General features: G+C 41.1%; 1 long non-coding RNA gene and 1 pseudogene across 3 annotated transcripts; one reads left to right on the plus strand and one right to left on the minus strand.

Moving 5' to 3' along the window:
- The first annotated feature begins 2,877 nt into the window (after positions 1-2,877).
- Positions 2,878-15,758, plus strand: LOC144578249 (5'-AMP-activated protein kinase subunit gamma-1 pseudogene; annotated as a pseudogene). Its single transcript, XR_013523683.1, has one exon. The product of XR_013523683.1 is annotated as a 5'-AMP-activated protein kinase subunit gamma-1 pseudogene (transcript).
- LOC118143611 (uncharacterized) lies at positions 10,384-24,485 on the minus strand. Of its 2 annotated transcripts, none has more exons than XR_004727815.3 (4): positions 24,022-24,485; positions 20,539-20,708; positions 19,026-19,416; positions 10,384-12,285 (listed from the first exon to the last, which is right to left on the minus strand). It is a non-coding gene; the product is annotated as an uncharacterized LOC118143611 (long non-coding RNA). The 2 variants fall into 2 exon arrangements; XR_004727814.3 differs by having other exon boundaries at positions 10,384-12,744.
- Between the last annotated feature and the right edge of the window lie 3,119 nt (positions 24,486-27,604).

Raw genomic sequence — 27,604 nt, forward strand, 5'->3', positions numbered from 1 at the left:
CCAGCCTCCAGGACTGTGAAAAATGAATGTCTGTTGTTTAAGCCACCCGCTCTGTGGTATTTTGTTATAGCAGTCTGAGCCGACTAAGACAGTCCAGATCCTATCAGATTCCATTTGCCAGGAAATAAACTGATTTTCTTTAGGGGATGGGATGGGATGGGATGGGATGGGATGGGATGGGATGGGATGGGATGGGATGGGATGGGATGGGATGGGGGCGAAAGTGGTCTCCTGGTTGTGCTATGATGAAAGGATCCCCAGGTTCTCGGCCACTGTTTGTTTGCCAGGTGCTGTATTTTCAGCAGGGCTCCCAGCCCCACGGTCCCTCTGAGGGAATCTGCAGCACAGCTGGTTTCTCGCCAAGTTAGTCCCTGATGGCTACATCTCTTCGCCTTTTGTCCACTGTGTCTTTTCCTGCTCACTTTACCGTTGTGAGTTAATAGCTTTTAAACATTTATTTTCTCACATTTTAGTGAAAATTCAGGAGAAACAGAAGTTAAAAGTATGTGATCAGTCTGCCATTGTAGACAAGTTAGTCTAATTTTCTTACCTAATATTCTTTGTTAAACTTTAGCATTCAAGTCACAGTAGCATCTGAAGATGAGTGGACAACTTTCACTCTTATTATTCTTAGACACAGTATGTATGATACTAAGAATATTAAGAACTCTCTTTTTCTTAAAGATTTGTCATAACAGAGGTTTCGATCCATCTCGTCCTGATGTTTTTTGCAGGGAGAGTAAAGAGTTTGCTTCAGGGATTTTATCTTTTCTTCCTTCTATTTTGTAACTACTTTTTTTTTTCATAATTGATTGTAGATAATTATCCCATTAGTCATTCCAGAGAACCGACTTTAGTTTGTTAAATTACATCTGGTTTTTTTTTTCCAATTTCATGAACTTTTATCTTTATTATTTTGTTCCTTTTGCTTTCTTTGGGCTAACCCTGTTCTTTCTCTAGCTTCCTGAGCTGAGCACATAGCTGATTTATTTTCGTATTTCCTGTTTTTTTTCACATACATGTATGATAGGATAGAATTTTCCCTCCCAATGTTGCTTCTTTCTTTCTTTGTTTAGACAGAGTCTTACTCTATCACCCAGGCTGCAGTGCGGTGGCGAGACCTCGACTCACTGCAGCCTCTGCCTTCTGGATTTAAGCGGTTCACCTGCCTCAGCCTCCTGAGCAGCGGGATTACAGGCACCTGCCTCTATGCTCTGCTGATTTATTTATTTATTATTTATTTTAGTAAAGATGGGGGTTTCATTATGTTGTCCAGGCTGATCTTGAACTCCTGACCTCAAGTGATCTGCCTGCCTCGGCCTCCCAAAGTGCTGGGATTACAGGCTTGAGCCCTATAATATGTCTTTTTATCTGTGTTAGACTTCTCCTCTTACTCTATTTTTCCAGCATCAGTACAAATATTTTTGTCATTCGTTTCCTTTTGGTATGCATTTTTCCAGTATATCTTTTGCCATCTTATTATTTTTGAATTTGTATTTGTTTTTAGCGTTTCATGTAGGGAACATAGAAACATATATTTGGCTCTTGTTTTTGTTTTTCCAAGACAACTAAATAGTGTGTCTTCGATGGGTGTGTTTAAATTATTCATATTCATTATGACTATTGATGTATCAAGACTTATGTCTGCTATCTTATTTTGTATTTTTATTCATATTTTCCCCCTTGCTTCTGTTTCTTTTCCTACTTTTGTGATTAATACATTTTTTTCCCTTTTCTCACCCTGCTAATTTCAGAGTTGAGTTATAGATGCTTTATTTTGAGTATTTATCTTTTAATTTTTACCACAAACATCAACATTCTAGGAAGACTCATGTCTTTAATTCTGATACATTCTAAGCGATTTCCCCCCACTAAGTTCTGCCTCATTGCCATTTCCCTTATCATGTACTTCTGGAATTCTCTCAGGTGGATGATGGAGTCTCTCAAGGCTAACTTTAGCTGCAGCCACGTATCTGCCCTTCTATTCTATTTTATCCCATCCCATCCCATCCCGTGCTATCCTATCCCATTCCATCCCATCCCCTCCCATCCTATCCTATCCTGCTTCCTTCAGTGTATATTTTACCTGAGAACAAACCCCCTGTAAGGTTCCTGCTTCAAAGAAGCTCTGCTTCTAAAACCCACTGGTTAAGTAATTTGCTCAAAGCCACACACTAGTGAAGGAGCGCACCACTCCCTTAACTATGTCATTGTAGCACCCACTGCAAAGGGGCTGTTAAAGCAACTCCCTCCTCTCCACCATCCCAGTACTACTCTGGCAGCCCTCAGTGGATGGCTGTCTCCAGCTTCCACTCTCACTGGACTGCTGAATCCTGATGGTCTGTAGGCCTTGTCTTGGCATGCACAGCTGGTCCCTTTCCCAGGTCCCCTTCAGCTGCTCCTGGGGAATGTCCCAGCCTTGGAGTCTGGGTGAAGTCCACATGGGGAGCGTGGGAGTCTGGGCTTCCTCCATCTTCCTTTCAGCTTCTAGTCCTGGCAAAGAAGTTCTGTCCTCCTTCCTCTAAGGCCTTCTCTTTTTGGTTCTTAATAGCCTTTTCTTCTCCTAAAAACCTTCCCCTTGCATATCAAAAACTTGGGCTTTCAAAAGTATTGTTTCTGATCTGGGATCAAGAACTTATTTTGGAAATTAGCACTGAACACTGACTATTTATTTTTCTCTGGATTTCAACTGTCCTCATTCTCCTTCAGGTTCTATGGGAGCTGAACAAGGAAGAGAAGAAAAGTACAGACATTTGTATTTCAAGATGCCTTTCTGCCATAGCACTTACAATACACTGGCACACAGCCTGGCACAAAATATGCATGCTGTGCATGCTATTAGTATGCTTTTAAAATTATTGAGTGATCTTCAGCAGCAGCATTTGCCGGGACAGCTTCCATTACCACAGATTTCTTCTTTGTCTGGTGAGCTCTGACTTCCTCAGAGCTAACTGCTCTATAACCCCAATCTCTCTCCCCACATAGATATTCAGTGGTCTGGGCCACGGTTCCCTTTAGCATTTCTTCCAAGGACCCTGGTGGCGTTTGTACTAATGGAACTCCTGGAGACCTACTGTGTCTGCAATGAAGCCGCTGCGCCCCTGCAGACGTACCCTTCTCCACGGCTGTTATTGAATCACATCGAAATAAGCACAGACGTTTGTCCTCTTTGCTTGCCTATTGCCTCTGTTTTGCTTATTACCTTTTTTTTCTCTTAAAGATCTAGGAGTACAATATTTGAATTTCTGTTTTCAAAACCAAAAAATGAAAAAGCATAAGGCAAATCAAAAATTACTCAACTACAGCAATTTGAAGACTAACATCCTGGCCTTCTATCTGTGGGGCTGTAATGACTCGGAGGATGAAAATCAGAGTATGCAAAGAAGTACGTGTAGTAAGTTGCTTCATGAAATATTGGTGAGATTCTGCTGATTTTACCCGTAGGAGGCTGTGTGCTGGTGAGTACAAAAGAAATGTAAATTACTTGGTTGGTTTCCTGTAGAAGCTCTTAGTTTCCATTGAGAATAGCCACATGAAGTAATTGTTGAACAATATTTAGGTAAGTGACAATCTTTGGCCACACCCCTGATACCATCACCCCGTTACTCCACTGCCCCACATGTAAATAATATAGGCAGCACCGACTGAGCATTTACTTGGTACCAGGTACCATTCTAACCCCTTGGCATGCGTTTGCTCACTTAATCCCCTAACTCTGTAGACAGGTAGACATTGCTACTGTTACGACCATTTATGCAGGTAAGAAAACTGCAGCACAGAGGTTGATGATAGGACTCTCATCTCTAGGGCATAATTCTGCTCTCTTCCTACTCTTTGTAAAAGCCATTATATCTTATAACGTATTATTGTGATTTGGTGCTTCTCAAATTTTTGCAGAGACTACGGTTCTCATTTCAGAGTAAGCGCTAAAAAATGTATAGGTGTCGGTAAACTTTGGGAAAGAGTTCTTCAGTCCCTTTGGGTTCTCCATTGGCCTCTAGATTCTAAACTTTTCTAAACCTTACTATTAATTACTCTGCCTAAGAATTACCATCCATAGGATCCTAGTTATCAGACCTTGCAAGCTAAGAAAGTCAGAAGCTAAGGTTTTCTTTAGGCTCAGCAGTTGGTTCCCTGAGCCAGGGCTCCACGTGGGAATAGATAGGGCTGAGTAACCATGGCTGCTGCATGAGAGAAAAGGGCCAGTAGGAGTTGTGGGAGCATGGGAGGACCTGAAGTATCAAGCTCAAGGAGGAACCTGGAAACCAGAAATTGGATCCAAAGCAAATTGCCAATGTGGAATTGGCAAACAGTCAGAAGGTGTGGGAGGCAGAGCTCAGCAGTGCCTGCGCATGACATGGAGGGGTGAAGGCTGACGAACCCTCTTGCATGGTAGTTCAGACACAGGCCTCTGTGTGTGTGTGTGTGTGAGTGTGTGGGTGTGTGTGTGTCTGTGTGTGTGGAGGGGGGCAGAGGGTAGGGCTGCCTGTGCTCAGCCCACCCCAATCAGGGCCTCCTTGGTATATCCCTGAGCTCCTCTTCTACTCTCCTCCCTGCATGATCCCATGGAAGGACTTTGATGGGTGAAGAGAGGCATCCAAGTAGGAAGGGAGGTGTGACAGTAATGGGGCCTATTTTGAGAAGTGTTCCCAAGCCAAAATGTAAAATATCTCATTCTTATGACGTATAGTCCTCTGGTGGCCATGGTGTTTTATAGCCAGGAATTGAACACTTCAAGGTAAATAGGTATTTTGCAGTCTGGACGTTATATAGATACAGAGGGGTTACTTTATTCCTTACTCTCTTACAACTCATTTTGGCAATTGCTTATTTATAATCTCTCCTTTTCCCCTCAGGAACACAGGCAGTTTTTATATAAGGCAATCTCAGAGACTGAGGGCTACCATTATGTGAAAACCTTCAGTTTTAAGTCATGGCCTTGATGCAAAACTCCTCTCCATTTAATCCACAGTCCTTTATTTCAGGGACCTTTGGAAGAGGCTTTTTCATTCAGTGCAATATTTAAAATATTGTATCCAGGTCGGGTCCAGTGGCTCACGCCTGTAATCCCAGCACTTTGGAAAGCCAAGGTGGGTGAATCACTTAAAGTCAGGAATTCCAGACCAGCCTGACCAACATAGTGAAACTCCGTCTCTACTAAAAATACAAAAATTAGCTGGGCATGGTGGCCCATGTCTGTAATCCAAGCTACTCGGGAGGCTAAGCCAGGAGAATCACTTGAACCCAGAAGGCAGAGGTTGAAGTGAGCTGAGATTATGCCACTGTGCTCCAGCCTGGGCAACAGAACCAGACTCTGTCTCAAACAATAAAATACAAAAAATCAACAACATTGTATCCATGTGGCACACAGATTATTCTTAATACGTTAATTTTACTCTTGCGAGAATTTTTAGTTTTAAATTCTTTTGGGCTCTCTCTCTCATATATGGAAAAGAAATTTATTTATTATAGTTCTGGAGGCTGGGAAGTCCAAGGTCAAGGGAGCCTTCTCGCAGGTGGAGACTCTGTAGAGTCCTGAGGCAACGCGGAGCATCACATGGCAAGGGTGAGCTATGTGTTTTTTCATTTTGCTTTGATTTATTTTCCTATTTTTAATTTCTTTAAGAGAATGGATCTTGCTATGTTGCCCAGGCAGCATATGAACTCCTGGCCTCAAGTGATTCTCCCACCTCACCCTCCCGAGTAACTGGGACTATAGGCATGGACAACTGTGCCCAGCTTTGCTTTGATTTTTGTTTTGAATAGATCCTATTTACCTGAATCTGTAATATGATAAGTAGGAATGAGTCTAGTTACTCATTGTTCAGAGGGCATTGCTGTATATTTAGATGATACTTTAAATGATCTTAATATTTAAAACGGAAAATAATGCCGTTGTGTAGCATGCCGAGATCAGGACAAACATTTCATATTATTTTTGCGCTTGCTGGTTAAATTATCAAAAATGTAACATAAATACCTAGTTGCCAGTAAAGATTCCATAAAGTGGGAACTTTTAGGTGTGGCTATTAGCAACGTTAATCTTTTGAGAACCAGTTTTGGAAAATAACAAGGCAGTTTGAACTGACCTTGCAGTCTGCCTGGTGTGAGCGTGGCTCTACCACACATCAATGGTGAGGCTTGGGGCAAGATACTTACCTTCGAAGGCTGAATTCCCTCTTTTGTAAAATGATGAAAATGATAATAAAACTTAATTTAGAAGAATTATTGTTGGGATTAAATAAGAATAACAATTATTGCCGGGAACATCAATTAAGCAACTATTCTAAAAGGATTAAAAGACTGTTTATGCAAAGGTGTTTATTTTTCATCATTCATAATTCAAAAGCCTGAAAGTCTGTTAAATGTTTATCAATAAGAGAATCATTAAACACATTATTATATAGCTTCTTGGTGGAATGTCGTGCTGCTGTGACATAAACACTTATAAAGGGTATGCAGCAAAATAAAATTAATAGAAATCCTTAAATAACATAAATGGAAAACATAAAAAACAAAATTTATGTATAGCATTATGAAAACGTATAAAATATTAATATAAAAGAAGAAGGGAGAGTGTTCACAAAATGGTACCAGGGTCACTGAGTTATACATTTTTCCTATTTTTAAATTTTTCTGTTACATTATTATATTGTCTTTATAATTAAAACAGCATTATTGTTCATCACTTTTATTTTTTCTATTTATAAAAATGCTTACCTTAGAGAACATAAATAATGCTGAAAATTGTGAAGGATCCAATTAAAATGAACCTTAATATGACCATTAGCATTTTAACTTACATCGTTCTATTTTTATGCGTTACACATATATATTATGCGTATATGTATAGGCATACATACACAAAAATAAAGCAATAGTATTGTTTTATTATCAATTTACCTTTCTGCTTCTCAAGCTGTTGGTTTTATGTCTCTTCATCTCTGATTTTTTTTTACAGAAGTTTGTTCTCCTTTTCCCAGGAGCTTTAAATTTCTGTGTCCTGCTGGGAACACCAATCAGCCCTTTTTTGAAATGTTCTCATGTGTCTTGTCAAAAATAATTACCAGAGGTGAACTGTGCCTCCAAAACTTCCAGATAATACTTTTTCCTTGTGGTGCTGTATTTCCACCATAGATACTGTACCATTATTGTGGTTGTTTTCTCTTGAATTATCCTTAGGTGTAGTGAGACACCCCCCAACCCTTGGTCCTGTGCACCTGTACTTGGGTCCATGAAGACTTTTCTCAGATGGAAGGCAGTAGAGCAGGTCAATGCACTCAATTATTTCCCTTTTCTGTTATTCATCTTGTTCAATTTTTCTGGATTTAATTGGAATATTCACCTGTTCTCTGCCTAGTGCTCTCAAAATTAGGGAAACACTTACATTTTGTATAAGTACAGACTCAGTTCAACAGATAGACCCAGGGAAAGCTCCCAGCCAGGGTTCTACCCTCCCAGGACTCTTTCTATTTTGGCTCCTACCCATAGCATTTTATGTGAAAGGAACTATCTAGCCATGGATAAAATGTATTCCCTTCTGCTTCTTACTTAGGCATAGAACACAGATGCAAAGAGCTCACTTAACAGGCTGGGTTTTTACTGATGCCTGTGATTCATATTGTCAGAGAATTGACTGTAGGGCTGGGTTGCTCTTCAGCTTAGTATCAGCACTGAATCGAAGGAAGCAGTGCCCCTTAGGAGTGGGCAGGAGGCTCTGCCCATAAAACAGATCTGCTTCTCCATTGAGCTGGAACCTCTGTACAAAGGTAAAAATGGAATGATGATAACTCGTGGAGCACTGAACGGATCTGATGAGGATAAATAGGTGCATCAGAAATCAGTGCCTCGGCAGTAATGGCCATACATGTTTCCTTTTTCTTTCTTTCCCATCAGTTGTAGAACACATATGCCCAGGCTAAAAGTAGACAGTGAGGGAAGTTTGAATGTTTGTTCTACCTACTTTGTGAAGGGAAATCTTATATTTTGAAGGGCAAAGCATGTACAAGCCTGTTCTGCATTTCAGTCCAGCTGCAACTAAATATGCTTGGTAGTAATTTTTAGGAATACCTCCAAGAACTTTCCAAAATGTTACCTGTGAGCCTGGTTTTCAGAGCTGCCTTAATTTTTTTTTTTCTGGTGACTGTGGGAGAAGAGTCTCAAAAATTTCTTTTAAAATTAGAGGTCCCTGTTTTCAATTTAAATAGTTTGTTAAATGTACTTTAAAAAACTCATGACCTTTTATAACTTCTCATTAAACTTGATGCAGAAACACAAATAGTTCTCAAAAAAACACTAGCTGACAGAATCTTTGAGGAATTTTCACAAACCGTAAGATTCGTGGAGATGCACTGGAGAAAGCTTGCCCACCCATCACCTTAAGACACAACATTCTGCCTCGTAAAATGATGGAAATAAGGACACCAGACATTTCATCTCTTCTCCACTCTATGACCCCTGACTCAGAGCCAGGATTTGACTCAACCAGAGAAGCTGGGGCCATCACTTTACTCTGTGGGTGCCCTTCCCTGCCACAGGCTTCTGCATTGTTTCCTGATACTCAGTCAGAATGAGAACCAACTAGTGCTGAGTACATTGTGTCCAGGAAGGTAGTTAACAGGACAGGCCTTTGTTTACGTGGTGATACTGATTCGTATGTCAGAGAATTGGCCCCAGGACTGGTGGCTCTACCAGAGCCCTGCTAGAAGCAATGCCCCTCACCTGTGAAACAGATCTGTTGCTGCAGGTGTTAAAAAGTGGATTAAAGCACCCGCTAAGTGGACTGTCCAGGGAAGATCTTCAAGGTAGCATACAGGCCCAAGTTAAGGTTATGAATCGAAGAGAAAGGTGTTTTGCTTTGTTAATAATGACAAAGATAAAGAGGCAAAGCTGCGAATGAAGCATGAGGCAGAAAGCAGTGCACTGCAACTAAAAGCAGCAAGAGGGAGCAAGGATGCCTGAGAGGATGCCGGTGACTCAGTCTAGAACACAGAGGCCAGGAGCTAGAATCTGCCTCCGAGGCGAGGAGGAAGCCGTGCACAGCATTCTGGGGAGTGAACATTCCCACACTTCCTTGGCCAACAGAGAACCTCAGTCTGATTAAAATGATCTGGACATAAATCCTCCTCTGCATATAGTGAGATGACCAGTCGGAGGAGTCAGGAGATGCCTGTTGCGGGTGAGCAGAGTCACACGTATTTGGGTTCTTTATGGAACTCACGGGCAAACTTAATTTGGAAGGGTCTTCCTGTATAACACTGTTTTAATTATAATGATATATTCTGGAGAACAGTATGATTTTTGGTAACTTAGAGAACTGCCCTTTTAAGGCTCCCTGACTTTTTTTCTTCGGTTAAAGACTGTTCTCCCCTTCCACTGCACTCCTAATCTTGCATTCTGAAGTGGGCCAAAGCTCCCCTGTGCCTAACTCGTTTATTACTCTTTAGTAGAAAATAACTTCGGGATAGCAAAGAACAAAGGATGAAATACACAAATAAACATGGTGGAAGCATATATGAATTGCTTATTATTTACCGTATAGGTGAAAATTATGAACTTCTATGCAAGATTTTATATTATGAAATTGTGTTCTGTAAACTTGAAAAAATCTCCCAGTAATGTCATTACACTTAACTTCAGAGTATAAACAATGCAAATGCACAGGCATTGTATGAAACCAAACGTGGGATGATTTTCCATATACGTATTAGTAATAGAAAATGAGTCATGCTTGAATTGCAAAATAAGTGTGTGGTAAAGGCCAGTGATTTGAAGTTTTATGTCAGAAAAATTGCTGATCCAGCTGTCTCACTATGCTGTGGGATTAACCAATCAACTCACAACCCAAATGATCAGGTCAAGGAGTAATTTATACTTTAAAAAGCAAAAAAATGACAGTAATTAAAAAATTACAATGAACTTAAGATAGCAAAAAGACAAATTAATAACAAAGCATATCTTCCCCCCGAATGAAAAGTGTGCAGTCTGTATGTGTATGCACAGTGGGGTATTTGTAAAGTTAGAGACTTGTGTGGCAGCTGAACGTAAAAAAGATACTAATTTGGGATTCTCAACAAACTCAAAGAAGTTGCTAATTTTAGTCTGTGAATGATCAAATTTTAGTTGTCTTGAGTATTTCAATTAGGAAGCTATAAAAATAGCTCTCTAACTGGTAAGGTTCTGCAGAATTATGAGTCAGCCACCAATAAGAACTCACAAATGGACTTCCATGTCTCTGAGGTCTTCTAGCAGGTTAGCAGGTTAGCAGGTTAGCAGGTTAGCAGGTTAGCAGGTTAGCAGGTTAGCAGTTCCCCAGGACTATGCTTGGAGAACCCTTTAGCTAATGTGTCCCCGGTTTGGGAGGGAAGACACAGAAAGGAATTGCTTGGAGTTAGTACCAATCTTTAAGGCAGAGAAAACCTGACCCGTGAGGAATGAAATATAGAATGATGTAATATTCCTGGACCACAAATTGAGAATTGCTCTTCAAAGCACCAAAATTTTTAAGAAGCATTTTTATTGGAAGATAGTCCAAAGATGTGTGCTAGTCATTTCTTTGCATTTTAACTAGAGTATACTCATATTAATTATGTGGTCTTTGTCATCACTATTAATATCAGTTGCAAAACGCTGTAATAAAATGATACCCATAGGGTTTTCTAAGAGTGGGATACTTGCATCTGCATTACATAATCACAGTCTGGTCCTTGAGTCCAGAAGTTTCAACAGTTTTTTCCCAGTCCTCTTTCTCACTGTCAGTGCATCAATTCTCACCTCTCACTTCTCTGGTCACCTTGCCCATCCTTCTAAACTGATGCTTCTGATGTGAATAAAAAACTATCTTAGAAAAAATTATTAAGTTTTAAAGCATATTTTAGGCCAAGTGTGGTGGCTTCAACCTGCAATCCCAGCACTTTGGGAGGTTGAGGCGGAAGGATTGCTTGAGCACAGGAGTATGAGACCAGCCCGGGCAACATGGAGAAACCCTGCCTCTAACAATGACAACAACAAAATTAGCCAGGAGTGGTGGCCACTGCCTGTGGTCCCAGTTACTCAGGAGGCTGAGGTGGGAAGATTGCTTGAGCCCAGAAGGTTGAGGCTGCAGTGAGCTGTGATCGTGCCACTGAACTCCAGCCTGAGCGACAGAGCCTGACCCTGACTCAAAAACCAAACCAAGACAAACCAACAAAAAAGCATGGTTTAAGTGTGTTTGGGTTTTGTGTTAGTAAGAGCTTTAAAAAATTGTGATTCTTTTATGAATACAATATAGGGAATCAACAGCTTGGATTCTGAGGCAGCATTTTGATGGCACAAACAAGGTTTTTTTTCTTTTCTTACATAATCAGTTTTAGATTACCATTATTATTATTATTGATTTTAACAATAACAACACGTTACATTTTTTTTAATGATATTGTTCAGTTTGTAAACATTTTGACCATCGTTTCTGAAATGGTACCTGCCAAAATCCTAATAGGCGGGGGGAGCTAATAGTCATTCATTCATTCATTTGTTCATTCATTCATTCATATAATTACTGATACTGACATTTCAGGTGCCAAGCATTAAGGAAACCATGTCTCTGAGAGGTTATACAATATGGAAAAAGCAAATGCTCAGTAAGAAAGTGAGATCCAATTCTAGAGTGCTCCGTTCAGTAATCTTTCCCATATAACAGGTATCCAAATGGTTGCATTTTGTGGGAGTGAAAGGTAAACACTATTTAATCACCTGTATTAATTTTCTGAATTAAATACTTCTATAGAGGCAGCACTTAAGGCACAGACAAATTTTTGGCCACTTATAAAACCAGAGCCAAGGTGGTCAGCCCACCAGGCTACTGTTGGGATACGATAATTGACTAGGATGTGATCATTGTATAGTATTCGTCACTTACATACAATATTTTTATCATCTTTGCTATTTTTAGCTCTGAAAACCCCACATAGGCAGAAACAGCTTCTGGCAGAATCAGTCACTCTTCTGAAGTCAGTAGAAGCCTTTTGTCTAGGAGGGGAGGTGGATGGTTCATTCCTAACATGCAACACACCAGGCCTCCGTGATCTTTTCGTTTCACATTCTTTAAAATGGGGACCATCTGAATCAGTCCAGCCTGCTGGGAGTCCCAAGACAAAGATATTTTTATAATTCCTTAAATTTCCAAGTATTCTCAACTTTTTTCCTGGAAAATGTTTTTTTCTTTGAAGGAATATATTCCTGGATCCTTGCTCAAATGTGGCTATGTCAGAATTTTGGAACAAATAGGCATCTACAATGTGCTCCTCCCTGCAATGACAGAAGTCGAGAACTCTGGTTAAAAAGAAAGAGAAGGATAAAAAATTGACTTTCATTCATAGACTAGTAGAGCTGGAAGGAACTTTCAGGAATTGATCATTGAGAAGAACAGTCTTTCTCTTTGGTTTCATGGTAGAATCACCTGGGAAACTTAAAAGGTTCCCGGCACCACATCTCAAAGATTGATTTAATTGCTTCCTACCTACTCCAGGAAGGTGGTCAGGACCAGATTAAACAGAGATAGACCCTGACTGAGAACATATTTTTCTTGTTCAGGTACATTGATCATGATGGCATCACAGCTTAAAGTACAGAGCGCTTATTTTGAAGTGGCAGAGTTGATCTTGGGCAAGACTCTTTCTGGGAGTAGAGGAAGAAGATCAGGAATAAACCTTGTGTTTAGAAGAAAGAAATGAGAGGTACTGAGTTGCTTTCCTCTTCTTCCATATGCTGAAACGGAAGAAATGAAAGAAATCTGGAAGAGTCACGGGCTCTCTGAATTGCTAGAAAACATGGGACATGAACAATGATGTGTCATATGGTTTGATTAAAAAGGTATGCTTTAATTGAACAATTATCAACTAATATTTCTAATATAAATTATCATTCTATTATTTTTTCTACAATCCAGGTAGTTCTACAAGCCACATTAGCAGCAAAGAGTATTAACCAATGAGTATTCATTCATTTAATACCCATTACAAAGGAGGATGAAGTAATACTCATTGCGAATGAGTATTCACTCATTGAATTCCCCAGATGGCAGTGACAGGAATTATTTTCCTTTACTAAGTACAGAGCAGTTATGAAATGTGCCTGTGGCCTTTCTGCAAGTGGCAGAGTAGAATACAAGGCAGGTCCTCAGGCTCCTGAACCTCAGTTCTCAAGCACAGTGCCGTTCTGCCTTCCAGTTACACAAACTCTCTCAAACACAGAACTCTTGTTATTTCAAAAACATCTCTTTTGCTCCTTAGCTTTTCAAAAGAAGCCTATTTTCAAAGTTATTATTACCAAACACGTATTTAAACTGGTCAACCGCTTTTCTGAGTTAGCCATCGGAGGTGAGAGAAGAGAGGGAGAAGTGAAAGTCTCATCCAGACAACTGCACTGGGACGAAGGCCACGAGCACTGGGGACTGGAATAAGATCTTGCCACTTCTATGCACTCCACAGCTGTAGAGTGGAGAAGGGGCTTTTTCCACTACCAAGAAAATACCTGCGATGCAACTCAGCCGTACTCTCTTGACAAATGTAATGGCCAGGTTCATCTATGTGATTGAGAATAATGATCACACCAAGAAATTAACGTTAAAAAATACATCAGTAAGATGGAACAGAGGATTTTTAGGACAATGAAACACTTTGTATAATACTGATGGCGGAGACTTGCTATTATGAACTTGTTCAAACCCAGAGAAAATATAACACCAAGTGTGAACCCTAATGAAAGCTATGGACTTTGAGCGATCATGTGTCAGTGTAGGTTCATCAGTTGTGACAAATGAATCACTCTGGTGCATTTGTGAGTGTTGATGATGGTGGGGGAAGCTGCATATATGTGGGAGGAGGAAGCATATGAGAAATCTCTGTACCTTCTACTCAATTTTGCTGTAAACCTAAAACTGCTCTAAAAAATGAAAAACCTACTAGTAAAAAAAAATGCTGTAAGACATTATGCTAAGTGAAAGAAGCCAGGCACAAAAAGCCACATATTGTGTGATGGCGTTTATATGGAATATTCAGAAAAGGCAAATCCATGGAAACAGAACACAGATTGGTAGTTGGCAAGGTAGTAGGCAGGAAAGGGAAGGGACAGCTTACTGGGTGCAGGGCTTCCTTTTGGGTTGATAAAATGTTCTGGAACTAGAGAGTGGTCCTAGTGATTGCACCACAGTGTAAATATACTAAAAGCCAGTGACTTATATACCTATGACAGGTTAAAATTGTGAATTTTATGTTATGTAAATTTTTCCTCAATTAAAAAAAATTAAAATACTGCAGCACAAGAGAAGAAAATATCTCTTTGAAAACTTAGGGAAAACCTTGTTTTTTAAAAATTATGTACTGTAGCTCTTGCAATGGAGATGGTCATTTCTTCAGATAGCTCCCCAGCTGTGGAAAATGAGCATCCTCAAGAGACCCCAGAATCCAACAAGAGCGTGTATACTTCCTTCATGAAGTCTCATCGCTGCTATCACCTGATTCCCACAAGCTCCACATTGGTTGTATTTGATACATCCCTGCAGGTGAAGAAAGCTTTCTTTGCTTTGGTTACTAACGGTGTACAAGCTGCCCCTTTATGGGATAGTAAGAAGCAAAGTTGTGTGGGTATGCTGACCATCACTGATTTCATCAATATTCTGCACCGCTACTATAAATCAGCCTTGGTACAGATCTATGGGCTAGAAGAACACAAGATGGAAATTGGAGAGAGGTGTACCTCCAGGACTCCTTTAAACCGCTTGTCTGCATTTCTCCTAATGCCAGCTTGTTCGATGCTGTCTCTTCATTAATTCGGAACAAGATCCACAGGCTGCCAGTTATTGACCCAGAATCGGGCAATACTTTGTACATCCTCACCCACAAGCGCATTCTGAAGTTCCTCAAATTGTTTATCACTGAATTTCCCAAGCCAGAGTTCATGTCCAAGTCTCTGGAAGAGCTACAGATTGGCACCTATGCCAATATTGCTATGGTTCGCACTACTACCCCCGTCTGTGTGGCTCTGGGCATTTTTGTACAGCATTGAGTCTCAGCTCTGCCAGTGGTGGATGAGAAGGGGCGTGTGGTGGACATCTACTCCAAGTTTGATGTGATCAATCTGGCAGCAGAAAAGACCTACAACAACCTAGACGTGTCTGTGACTGAAGCCCTGCAACGTCGGTCACACTACTTTGAGGGTGTTCTCAAGTGCTACCTGCATGAGACTCTGGAGACCATCATCGACAGGCTAGTGGAAGCAGAGGTTCACCGACTTGTAGTGGTGGATGAAAATGATGTGGTCAAGGGAATTGTATCACTGTCTGACATCCTGCAGGCCCTGGTGCTCACAGGTGGAGAGAAGAATCCCTGAGCTGGGGAAAGGGTCAGGCAGCACCAAGGCATATGCCCAACTCATTGTCTGCTGGAAGCTCTGTGGGAATCAGATGAAACTTGGGGGAATTGTGACTGTTCCCTGCTCAGGGCCTCCTGCCCTTCTATCTGGGAGCTAGAGAAGGTGTAGGGGGAGGAAGGAGAATGGTTTTATAGCTACCCTTACCCTCACGCATGCACTTGAAAAAACTTTCAGACTCACCAATTCTAGCCCCTGTCCTCTTAGATATAGCCGCCTTTCTGGGTGAACTGTAGGCTCTGTGTCTCTCAGACAAATTCTGATCTCTAAGAGATCCCCAGACCTCACCTGCCTCTGCCTCTGTCTCGGCCCTGATTCAACCCTAAGATAATAATAGCACAGCAAAATTCTTCATAAAGATATTTTTATTCACCTGTTCCATGCTATATGGAGGAACTAAATGTCCATTTAGTGGCATTTCTTCCCGTAATGTCAGTGGGGAGGACTGTGGGGAGGAGGGCCTTTGGGTTCCTGTGCTGTGTGCATGTAAAGGGAGATGGGGTTGAGTGGAGGAGGAGGGCAGTGTGGTTAGCAAAGGTTATTGCTTTTTATGGCAAATCTAATTAAATGACAGCAATCTCTTCATGGTAAAAAAAATTATATACTGTAAGAACTAGTTTAAAAAGAAGCATCCTCTGTGATTTCAAGTAAATGTGAGAAGTTTTGATATCTTGAAGTAGGTTCAGAGAGATGTAGTGAGGCTATTCTGAGGTTGAGACAACAGGATGATGTGAAATGAAAGTTACGTGAGATGTGGAGAGTTTGAAATGGCATTAAAATTGAGTGGCAGAATTTAAATCCAGATGAAGGGGCTCCAAAGCTGAGCTGACACTGTGGAAAAGCAAATCACTGACGCAAGGGAGAAGCTTGAGATGCTCTCAAGAAATGCAAAAAGAAAGAACAAATGTAAGACAGTGATGAGCGGGTAGGTAATAAATGTGGCTGAGAACGGTAGAGCCCAGAACAACAGAATCAATGATCGAAAACATAGTTTAGGATTTGTTATTTTTTTCGGAGCTAAAACAAAGGCCAACTTTTTTTTTTTTAAATATACTCCGTGATTTTAAAAGCAAAGGAAAGAAAGTATCATAAATATCAAACAAGACAAACTGGTTGCCTGCAAAGGAACAAAAATTAAGCTAGAAATAGATTTTTCTGAAGCATAGACTATCAGAAAATGTTGGAAGAAAGTCTACAGAATTTTGACAAAAAGTAATGTGAAATGAGTAATTTTCCTAGCCAGTTTATCATATGTATGAAGGCAAGAGAGATATTTTGAGATAAGTAAGAGCCCACAAAGTACAAATTCATATCTTTCTTTTTGAAATTGCTTGAGTTAAATGGTACAACCACTCTGGAAAAGTTTCACAGTTTATTTTTCTTTTTTGAGACGGAGTTTCGCTCTTGTTACCCAGGCTGGAGTGCAATGGCACGATCTCGGCTCACTGCAACCTCCGCCTCCTGGGTTCAGGCAATTCTCCCGCCTCAGCCTCCCGAGTAGCTGGGATTACAGGCACGTGCCACCATGCCCAGCTAATTTTTTGTATTTTTAGTAGAGACGGGGTTTCACCTTGTTGACCAGGATGGTCTCTATCTGTTGACCTCGTGATCCACCAGCCTCGGCCTCCCAAAGTGCTGGGATTACAGGCTTGAGCCACAGTTTCTTATAAAACTAAACATGCATTGCTGTATGACCCGGCAATTGGATTTTTGGCATGTGTCCCAGGAAAATAAAAACTTATGTTCACCTGAAACCTGTACATGGATGTTCCTAGCAGCATTATTTGTAAGACCCCCAAATAATTATTTGTAAGCTCTCCAAACTGAAAATAGCCAGATGTCCTCCAAACTATGAATGCTTAAATGGTGGTCCATTCATAGCATGGGATATCAACCACAAAAAGAAAGAAACTGTATCCAGCAATTTCAATAAATCTCCAGAGAATTATGCTCAATGGAAAAAGTCAATCCTTCAAAGTAACGTACTCTAGGATTTCATTTATGTAACATTATTGAAATGAAAACAATAACAACAACAAAAAAAAACAGAGATGGAGAATTGATTAGTCCTTGCCAGGGATTAGAAACTGGATAGAGTGGTGGAGAATAAAGGAGGGGGTGGGTGTGGCTATAAAAAGACAAGATTTCTTCTTCAAGCAACAAAGAGTCAATGCAATAGTCAAAAGATACCTTTTCATTTTCTTCTTCTCACGCACCACAGATCTCAATATTCAAAAGTCAAAAGTCAAGCTAACAAACCGTTGAAAAAAATATGTTTTGTCCACCTACCCTGGCATGGTAACCTTCTAAGCAATCTGGAAGCCTAAAGTCAAAAACAGAATTCTTGGGCTCTTGTGACTTCCATCATGGAGTAGGGCAGTAAAGTGAGAACGGCTGTGGCCCAATCCAGCCCCCGGCCTGCCTCCTTTGTTTTCCAGAGGGACTTGGTGAATGCCTGTGCAACTACCCGCCCCCCCACCATGCATGCCTGCCCCTCAAACCCCAAACACCTGCCTTTTGTGCACCCACTGGGTCTGGGGATGTACACACATCCGGACAAGATGACCTTGGAAAGAGGCTGCCCAGGTAGTAATCTGCTCCTTTCACTTAGCACACCCTGGAGACTTTTCCGAAGTGTTCTATTTTCATTTACAGCCAGTGTTTTTGCATTGCCACCCAATCTCAGGTTGACCAGGGATCCTGCAGAAGGTGCCTTGAGAGATGGGGGAAGCAGCGGAGGACTCCTCCCTTTCAGTTCAGGAAGTACAATTTTGCTTTCAGCTGCTTTACATATAATGCGCCTATGTCATATTTTGTTTAAAGACAGGAAGGTTTGTCCACAGCCAAAAAAAGAAAAAGCTTGTACATTTCAACTTGAATGACTGAACTTGGTCTCTATTGTTGGGTACTTAAGTTGTTCCTGTATTTTTAAAATTATAAACACTTTTCTCATTTTATCTATCTAATTTATATTCTTCCACTAAAAGTCTTTCAGATATCAACCCATCCCTACCTACCACAGAAAGGCTTTTGTTTTTCTTTCTTTTTTTTATGTTCTCTTAATCTAGTCTGGAGTTCCTTCCCTCGTGTTCAGCAGAAGCCTGTACATCGTTCTATCATACCACCCTCTGTTGCATTTTAAATCTCTACACTTTTCTCCTAGGGAGAGGACTTTTTGTCTTTAGGAAAATGATTTTTCTTTGAATTTCTGCATTCCCACAGAGGAGGGACTCACTAATGCTTGTTGGATAAATGGATTTTCTGTGCAACTCTTCTTGTGCAAGTTTCATGCCCATTAAATCAGAGGATTCTTCAGCAGGCATATGGATCCCTGGGAGGGTTTGCATTGATTCTTGGGCTATATCCGCAGAGAACCTAACAAGCTTCCCCAAGCTACTGACGCTGCCCATGTGAGGACACACTTCCGAGAGGCACTGCATTAACATTCATTTCTCATTTGTCTTCCTGGGAAGATTTCTCCTAAGAGAGTAACATGTTCTGATAGCAGATGGAAACATGTGGGTCTAGTTGGATGCTCCCTTTTACCTTAGTAAAAGAGTGAGCAGAAATTCTGATTTTGTAACCATTTTTTATGAGTTTGGTTACTTTGAGTTACTTACCTTGAGCAGTGGAAAACAGATAATTAACTTTGTAGTCTTCATTTGCTGTGGTCAGCTCTTGGGATATGTGAACCCCATTAAGGGGCTGGCATTATGAGGCTCTCTGAGCAGCTGGCTGGATAGCTTTCCTGCCAGGCCTCTCTATCTTCTGCCTCATCGTCTCTGCAACAAATGAAGTATCTTTTTCTTCCCAATCACTTCCCAAAACTGCTTACAGATTTATGTCTATTAGCATGTGTGCTTAGCCACAGAAGGCTATCCTTCAACAATCGACACTTGGAGGACTCGTTGAAAAAGACCAAAGTAAATATAGCTGTTATCACAAGCAGAGGAATCCAAAGTGTAGAGGTCTCTCAGGATGAGGGAGGAACTGGTAGAAGCATTGTGGTTCCTGGAGAATAAGTCATAGCAAAGATGTAAGGTAGGGAGGATGCAGGGCAGGTAACAAGAAGAGGCTAATTACCCCCAGAGCTGGCTTGTAATGAAGGGCTGACTATAGCTGGGAAATTGCCTTCTTTTGATTCTCATGCATTTAAATGGTGCTAGAGAGAAAGAGTCTTGGGTGCCCTGGCTCCTGTCCAGGACAGTATTATTTAATAATATTGGGTGCTCCTTTTTCATCTTGTAGAATCTGCAGGGTGGGAGGTTGGTTCGCAAAAGTCCCTGTATGTTGTTTTAGTACCTTTCATCCCCAGTGACTTCACAACATGCTGTCTATCTTCAGAGCCTGCTTTGGGTGTGTGTGTAGGGGCAGTGGTGGGCAACAGTAGCAAATGTTGGTGCCACCACTTTACAACTGAGGCCAAAGAAGCATCCAGGGAACATGTTATTTGCTGAAGTCCACACCAAGGGCTGCAGTCACTGTACTCCTTGGCAGCCCACGGAGGTTCAGATGCCCAGTGGTTGGCAGCACTTTCAGATTCTCGTCATGAGAATGATTCATTTAAATACAATATGAGTACGTGGTTTTCATTTCCTCACAGAATTGGCAGAAATACGGACAACAAATGTAAGCTGGCTTCGGGTTCTAAGAACAATTACACCCTTACCAAATGGCTTGGGTCATAGTCATCCTTAAACTCTGTCATGTATATTTCCTGTACTTTCTCAGGATTTTCCCCCAAGCAAGAACAAAAGGAAACATCTCAAATTTTCTGCCACAATGCTAAGGAAATACTGTAGAATGGAGATTTAAAGCTAATATGCACCTCAAGTCCTGAAGCCAATACTGAAAACTGTTGCAATAAATATGTGTCCCAGGCAGATCTATGCAGATCCCACTCACCGGCCCTCTTGACTTCCCTTTTCAGCCATTTAATTCACAGAATCATTTAATTCAGGGCTACTGGGGTAGGGGTGGCGAGGAAAAGCAGGTTAGCTCTTCACTCCCTCTGGGCTTTTGGGGGACATTTGATGTGGGCAGGGATTCAGCAGGGGTCTCAGGAGATGTTTCCTAAAGCACAGGCCTGCAGTGTTTCCCCTTCTGTCAACTAAGGTAATGACAACTTCCTACCTGCATTCCCAGAACTCGGGAAGGTGAAGAGTTTTTCCATCACAGTTTATACGTCAGGAGAATGTAAGGAGCTCCCACTCCTTCATTCTGATTAGTTTCTTAGATCAAGGTGCAGACTCCAACAGTTCTCATAAAGGCATCCATCCACAGCTACCTTTTAAAGACAATCACTGTTGGGTGGTTAGAAAGAGATCCTCTCCCCCTTCCCCAACCACAACACAGTCCCTGAATCAACCAACCAGCTAAACAACCCGCCAGCTTATCAACCAGCCAACCTACCAACCAGCCAACCTCATTCGTTAATACCAAATGCAACATTTCTCATAACCAGTGTCTGAAAGGCTGAAGCTCTGCTCAAGCTCTGCTTGAACACTGAATTTGAATGCCATATTAGCTGTCTTTACTAAATCTCAGAGTTCTGTGACTATCTGAATTAAGGTGTCAGCAAAGTCATGCACTATTTCTAGGTCAAGGCAAAGCCAGAGATATGTGAACCTCCAGGTAGGCTAATAATCTGGTGGGGGGGGGCCTTAATATGATGTCTTAAAAAGAGATACTGGACTTCCATTGAGGGAAGAGGCTGAGAGTGACTGCGAACAAGTCCTGAGAAAGATCCGGGGTCTCCTGTGCAAGCCCCTCCCAGGAAACAAGATGACCTGTCTGCCTCTCAGTTTATAAACTGTCATCCCTGAACCACCTTCTTTTTTTATTCTAGTAGATTTGGCCCCATACATCCTTTAAGTGGCCCATAAAAATTCTTCCGTTCACATATAGTTTTCTGCATGAGAAAAACTCTATGAAATGAGGCATCCTTTATTTCCTCCTACTTCCAGTCTGGTTTGAGGTCACAGTGGTGTTTTTCTATCCCTTATAGACTAGAACCTTGTGACCTGCCCGTAGTCTAACTCTGCTAATGGAAATAGCAATTAAAAGTCTTTGCAATTCTCGGTCCAATAAATTCAGCCACATGTTCTAGAGTCTCTCACTGTAAATACTGGTCCAAATACAAAACATACTGCTTTAGCCCAAGGTTCAAATGTTACCTCCACTCATCAGGAGCACTTAGTTATATCTTATAAAAACAGCAACAACAGCAGCAACCAAAACACACCTCAGCTATTATGCTGACCATGCCCACAAAATCCATCACTGCTATCTGCTTTGCTATCTAGCTTAACTGGTAAGAATTATTTATCCAAATAGAAGCCACGTTGGTAATAAAACTGACCCACAACCCTCTTCATTAATGTATCACCAGGGCTAAGAACTTGGGGTCAGAGGAGCAAACCACAGTAGATTTTTGTGGGGAATGTCAGGCCTTTAATTTAATTACCAAAAATGTATCAGGGAATAGCATAGGGGACATATAAACAATAAACTTGCCACTAGAGTGTAACTCCGAAGTTGGAGGTTAAAAAAACAGAAGCTCGAGAGTCATCTGAAGTTTAGTCTTACACTAGGACGTTTTGACAGAAATCCTAAAAACCAAGCTATAACGATAAAGCTAGACTCACTGATTATTTACTCTAGATAAACAATGTAGCGTTTAGGAAATCCAGTCATCTACTGTTTTAGAATCCTTTTAAGTGTTTTTGCAGGTTATCTGGGATCTAGCCACAGGTTATCTCTTCCGCTTTTGATCTGTCTGCAGAAAGTTTGGAGAGAAGGAACTTCCTTCTTTGGTTTGCGGGCAAAATTCCTGAGACTGGGAATACAAACCACCATTTTCTAGGCTGTAGTTAAAAACCTGCTAGCAGGCATCATGTACAAAAATTAACTCAAAATGGAACATAAATATTGAACCTAAAACTACAGAACATTCCGCACAAAATGCAGGACAAAGTGTAACCCTGGCTTAGGCAGAGATTTCTCAGATACTAACAACACAAACCATAAAAGAAAGAAAGAAAAATTGAACTCCATCAAGATTAAACACGTTCATTTTCTGAAAGTGACTATCAGGAGCATGAAAAACAAGTCGTACACAGGGAGAAAATATTGCAAAGCACGTATCTGACATAGGCCTTGGGTCTGGAATACATAAAGAACACTCAAAACTCAATAACAAGAAAACAAAGAAACAACCAACCAGATTTTAAAATAATAAGCAAAGGTTTAAATAGACATTTCACTCAAGTATATCACGTGTATCACTCAATTTTACGAATGGCAAATTAGCACATGAAACGATGCTCAGCATCATAGCATTGCAGAAATGCAAATGAAAACCACAATGAGATACTACTGTACAGTATTAGAAAGGCTATAAATAACCCCAAATAAAGCAAAACGTAAACTAGAAACACTGATAATACTGAGTTCTGGTGAGAATCAGGAGCAACGGGAGCTCTCATTCATTGCTAGCGGAAATGCAAAATGCCGTAGCTGCTTTGGAAAACAGCTTGGCAGTTTCTTACGAAGTTAAACAGACATTTAGCATATACTAAACGTATACTTACTGTCACTTCACCCAAGAGAAATGAAAATTTGTATTCACAGAAAAACCTATATGCACATATTTATAACAGCTTTATTCGTAATAGCCCCGAACTGGAAGTAACCCAAATGTCTTTGAACAGGTAAAAGGATAAGCAAATGATGGTGTGTTGGTATGATGCAATACCACTCAGCAATACAATGCATCAAACTATTTACATATGCAGCAATATGAATGCATATCAAATACATTAGAAGTGAAAGAGGAACATGGACACAGGGAGGGGAACATCACACGCCAGGGCCTGTCGGGGGTTGGGGGACTAGGGTAGGGATAGCAGAGGATGGGGGGATAGGGGAGGGATAGCATTAGGAGAAATACCTAATGCAGTTGACGGGATGATGGATGCAGCAAACTACCGTGGTACGTGTATTCCTATGTAACAAACTCGCACGTTCTGCACATGTACCCCAGAACTTAAAAAATAATAAAAATAAATTTAAAAAAGAAGTAAAAGAAGGCAGATTTAAAGGTTACATACTTTATGATTCCATTTATACGGCATTCTGGAAGCAACAAAACTCTAGGAACCAAAGACAGATGGGTAGGGTTGGGGATGAGGAGAGGAATTGAGTATAGAACACTTTGAGATAATTTTTTTAAGGTGCCTGGGCTTTAGCCTCCAAGTAGCTGGAACTACAGGAGTGTGCCACATTTGGCTATGTTAGTTGAAATTGATAGAATTGTTCACTAAGAAGGGTGTCCTTTACTACATGAAATTACATCTCAGTTAAAATGAGCCTAATAGCAATTACTCAAAAGGGATAGTTTTAATTAACTAAGACAGTGTTTCCTCTTGATATGTTACTTCACTGTCATTGGCAAATGTTTGTGCTTATAAACACAGCCCTGCCGCAGGGAATCATCTCAGAGAACTTTCCAACCAGCCCCATCTTTATTCTCCCTATTCAGGCTTTGTTCAGGATCTTATCACCTCTCAGGAAGAGTATTGCGTAATATCCTAACTGGTTTCCCCTCTATCTTACCTTCATTGATTCATACTCCATGTTGATCTTTCTTTCACGGCAAAACTATATCACTCTACTTCTCTACTGCAACCCCATTTATAGTTTTCCCTTCCCTGGAATAAAGTCTGAAGTCCTCACTCCTGAGCACACACTCTGCTCCCGTCACCCTTCTTTTTTTTTGAGACGGAGTTTTGCTCTTGTTACCCAGGCTGGAGTGCAATGGCGCGATCTCGGCTCACCACAACCTCCACCTCCTGGGTTCAGGCAATTCTCCTGCCTCAGCCTCCCGAGTAGCTGGGATTACAGGCACACGCCACCATGCCCAGCTAATTTTTTGTATCTTTAGTAGAGACGGGGTTTCACCATTTTGACCAGGATGGTCTAGATCTCTTGATCTCGTGATCCACCTGCCTCAGCCTCCCAAAGTGCCGGGATTACAGGCTTGAGCCGCCACACCCGGCCTCCCTCACCCCTTCAAATGCACCACACGCTGTATCTGCTTGTGTTTGTTCACGTTTCCATGTGAACGTCTGCCCTGATTCCTTTACATATCTTGCTAACGCATACTCATCCTTTATGATTCAGATAGAGACAGAGCATAGATACTTCCCATTCCTTCCGTGGTATCCTGGGCATGGAAAATGCAATTGTGGCCTGGCATGATGGCTCACGCCTGTAATCCCAGCACTTTGGGAGGCTGAGGCGGGCACATCACTTGAGGACAGGAGTTCAAGACCAGCCTGGACAACATGGTGAAACCCTGTCTCTATTAAAAATACAAAAATTAGCTGAGTGTGGTGGTGCACACCTGTAATCCCAGCTACAAGTGAGGCAGGAGAATCACTTGAACCCTGGAGGCAGAGGTTGTTGTGAGCCAAGTGGTGCCGCTGCACTCCAGCCTAGGTGACAGACTGAGACTCCACCTCAAAAAGCAAAGGAAATGTAACCCTAACTTTTGTGTCTACTTGTATTGTTCTGCCTCAAAACTTTATTCATGCTATCTCTCCTCAGTCTCATACAAGGGCCATTCAGTGAATTTCCTTAAATCATTTACCATTTCTTTAAGGAGCATTGCCTGTGGGAAAGGATCTTTCATGCTAGGCAGCTGGGATGAAGTCCCTGGCCTCAAATAACCCACAACCTACTAGGGGAAAAAGAACTGAAGAAATTAATGATAAGTTAACACAGAATGTTCAGCACTGATAAACACGGAGTGATATCTCTGTGTTTCCAGGTACTTCTATCAATATGCTTCTCAGGGTGATTAATAGCTGGTTTTTGTTGTTGAGAGCCCAGCGTGTTCTTTGAAATGTTCTAGGACCACATGGTGGACTAGAGAGAAAAACCCTCTGTCTTTATATGATTGTATTGGCTTATTAGAGAGAAGAAAATATTTATTCTCCTAGTTTTATTTTTCTGCAATTCTGAAAAGGAGGTTTTAAAATTTATTCTACCAATTTGAAAACTGGGAATCAGAGAGGCTGACTCACAACCAGATCTCAAAGAAAGTAGGGAGACTCTTTGGGGCTGGTATTAGGAATCCAAATACCACGTTCTTTTCCCATCACTTACTCTCCACTTCGACTTTGTCCCTATTGGTTTGAATATTTGTTTCCTCTAAAACTCATGCTGAAACTTAATTCCTAATGTGGCAGTATTAAGAGAGGAGCCCAATAAGAGGTGATTGGGTCAGAAGGAGTAATCCATCCGTGGATAATTAGATTAATAGGTTAAAGAATCAAAGAATTAATGAGTCATCACTGCAGTGGGACTGACTGCTTTATAAGTGGAAGAGAGACCTGAGCTAATGTGCTCAGCCCTCTCAGCCTCTGGACTCTGCAGAGAGTCCCCATTAGCAAGAAGGTCCTCACAAGATGCAGCTCCTTCACCTTGGACTTCTCAGCCTCTAAAACTTAAGAAATAAATTCCTTTACTTTACAACAACCCACTTTTAGGAATTCCGTAATAAGTAATAATGGAGTAAGACGTGTTACTTTAGTGCTTCTCCTTACTTGGTTTTGTGCTCTATTCTTGTATCTACTGGACTCCTGACCTCATTTTAAATTTTATTTCTCAATCTTTGGCTTCTCTTTTGACTCATTGCTAAGCCCAGGATCACAGCTTTTCCTACTCCAAGCTGCTTTGGGTAACCAACATCAGTGTTGATATTTAAGATACTTAACAGCAAGTGCTGCATAGGTACCAACTGTTCATAGCAGACACTGATTTCTCATACTGATGACTGCTAGGCTTGGAACTACCCCTGTGACCAAGCTGCAGCTCAACACCCATACCCTGCATACCCTGGCATTTGTCGACTTGATTAGAATCCCTGATAGCCTTGTCCAGGCCCCTGGTAAAGGATACTTGGTAGAAGAATCTCAGCAAAGTGAAGGTTTGGTATCCTCGCAAACAATGGCAATACAATATATGTGCAAGTGAAGACTTCTCCAAGACATGATGAGAGCTTAGAAGAAAGGATACCTAAGGCCAGAGAGGAAATTAGGGAAGGTTCATAAGAGAAATAATCCTGGAGCGGCTTCATGAATGAGCAGCTTCATTCCTGTGCATGGTTCACAGTGGTGGGTATTATATATGGAAGTGCAGCAGTGTGAATACATGAGGTGCAGTCGGGAACTGATCAGTTAGCACAATGATGTGTAGAATACAAGAGGACCTACAGTGGGACGAGAGGTTTGATTGCTGGGACAGATGGGAAACACCTTGATATGTCAGACCATGAAGTACCATGCTACACTTATCCTTTGGAAAAAAAAAAAAAAAGGCCTAAAGACCTTCAAGCAAGAAAGCAACAGGCCCGAGTTATCCCATGAGAACACTGTGATAGTGCTGGGAAAGAGAGGTTGCTAATTCTTTGTGATGGTTTTGCCAGAGTGAGATCTCTCAGATGCTGGCATGGCCATGTAGAGTCCATTGTATCCTTGCCTCTTCTCTAAGATCTCTGAACTTGTATGTTCAGATGTGGTTTTGTCAGTTCTTCTAAGGCTAGTAACCTCTAACCTTACATGTTACTTCTTAGGGGACATTGTTAACAAACTGAACATCAACTTACTTACAAAAGAACATGTATCTGGCCTATAAAATGACACTATAATGCAACCATGGAAACAAATACATCCACCTATGGAAACAAATAAACAATTATCAAAATTGAGAGGCTGGCGAACTAGATGGTATCATGCATTTGTATATTTCTCTAAGTTTTCTAAAAGTTTTCATGTTCAATATCCCACTGGCACTTCATAACATCTCTCTGAGTCAAGCAGGAAAACCAAAAGCTGTAGCTAAAGACTGAGTTAGTATCAATTCAAGCACAAACCAAAGTGTGCTCTCGTGAAGGGAAGAACATCCACAATCAGCATGTGATCCAATTCTAGCACTTACTTTTGGTAGCAAATAATGTAGATCCACTTGAACAAGCTTGTGCAAAAAAGGGGAACTTAATTATTATTAGCATATGGTAATATTCCACAAATCCTAAGGGCTGGGTGCAGCTGGGCCTTAGAAAACTTGTGAATAAAATCTGCAAATGGATTGAAACTTGTAAATACCATTAGGCTACTCTTTATTTTTTAACAGA

The sequence above is a fragment of the Callithrix jacchus genome, chromosome 11 (genome assembly GCF_049354715.1).
Source record: "Callithrix jacchus isolate 240 chromosome 11, calJac240_pri, whole genome shotgun sequence".
Taxonomy (NCBI): domain Eukaryota; kingdom Metazoa; phylum Chordata; class Mammalia; order Primates; family Cebidae; genus Callithrix; species Callithrix jacchus.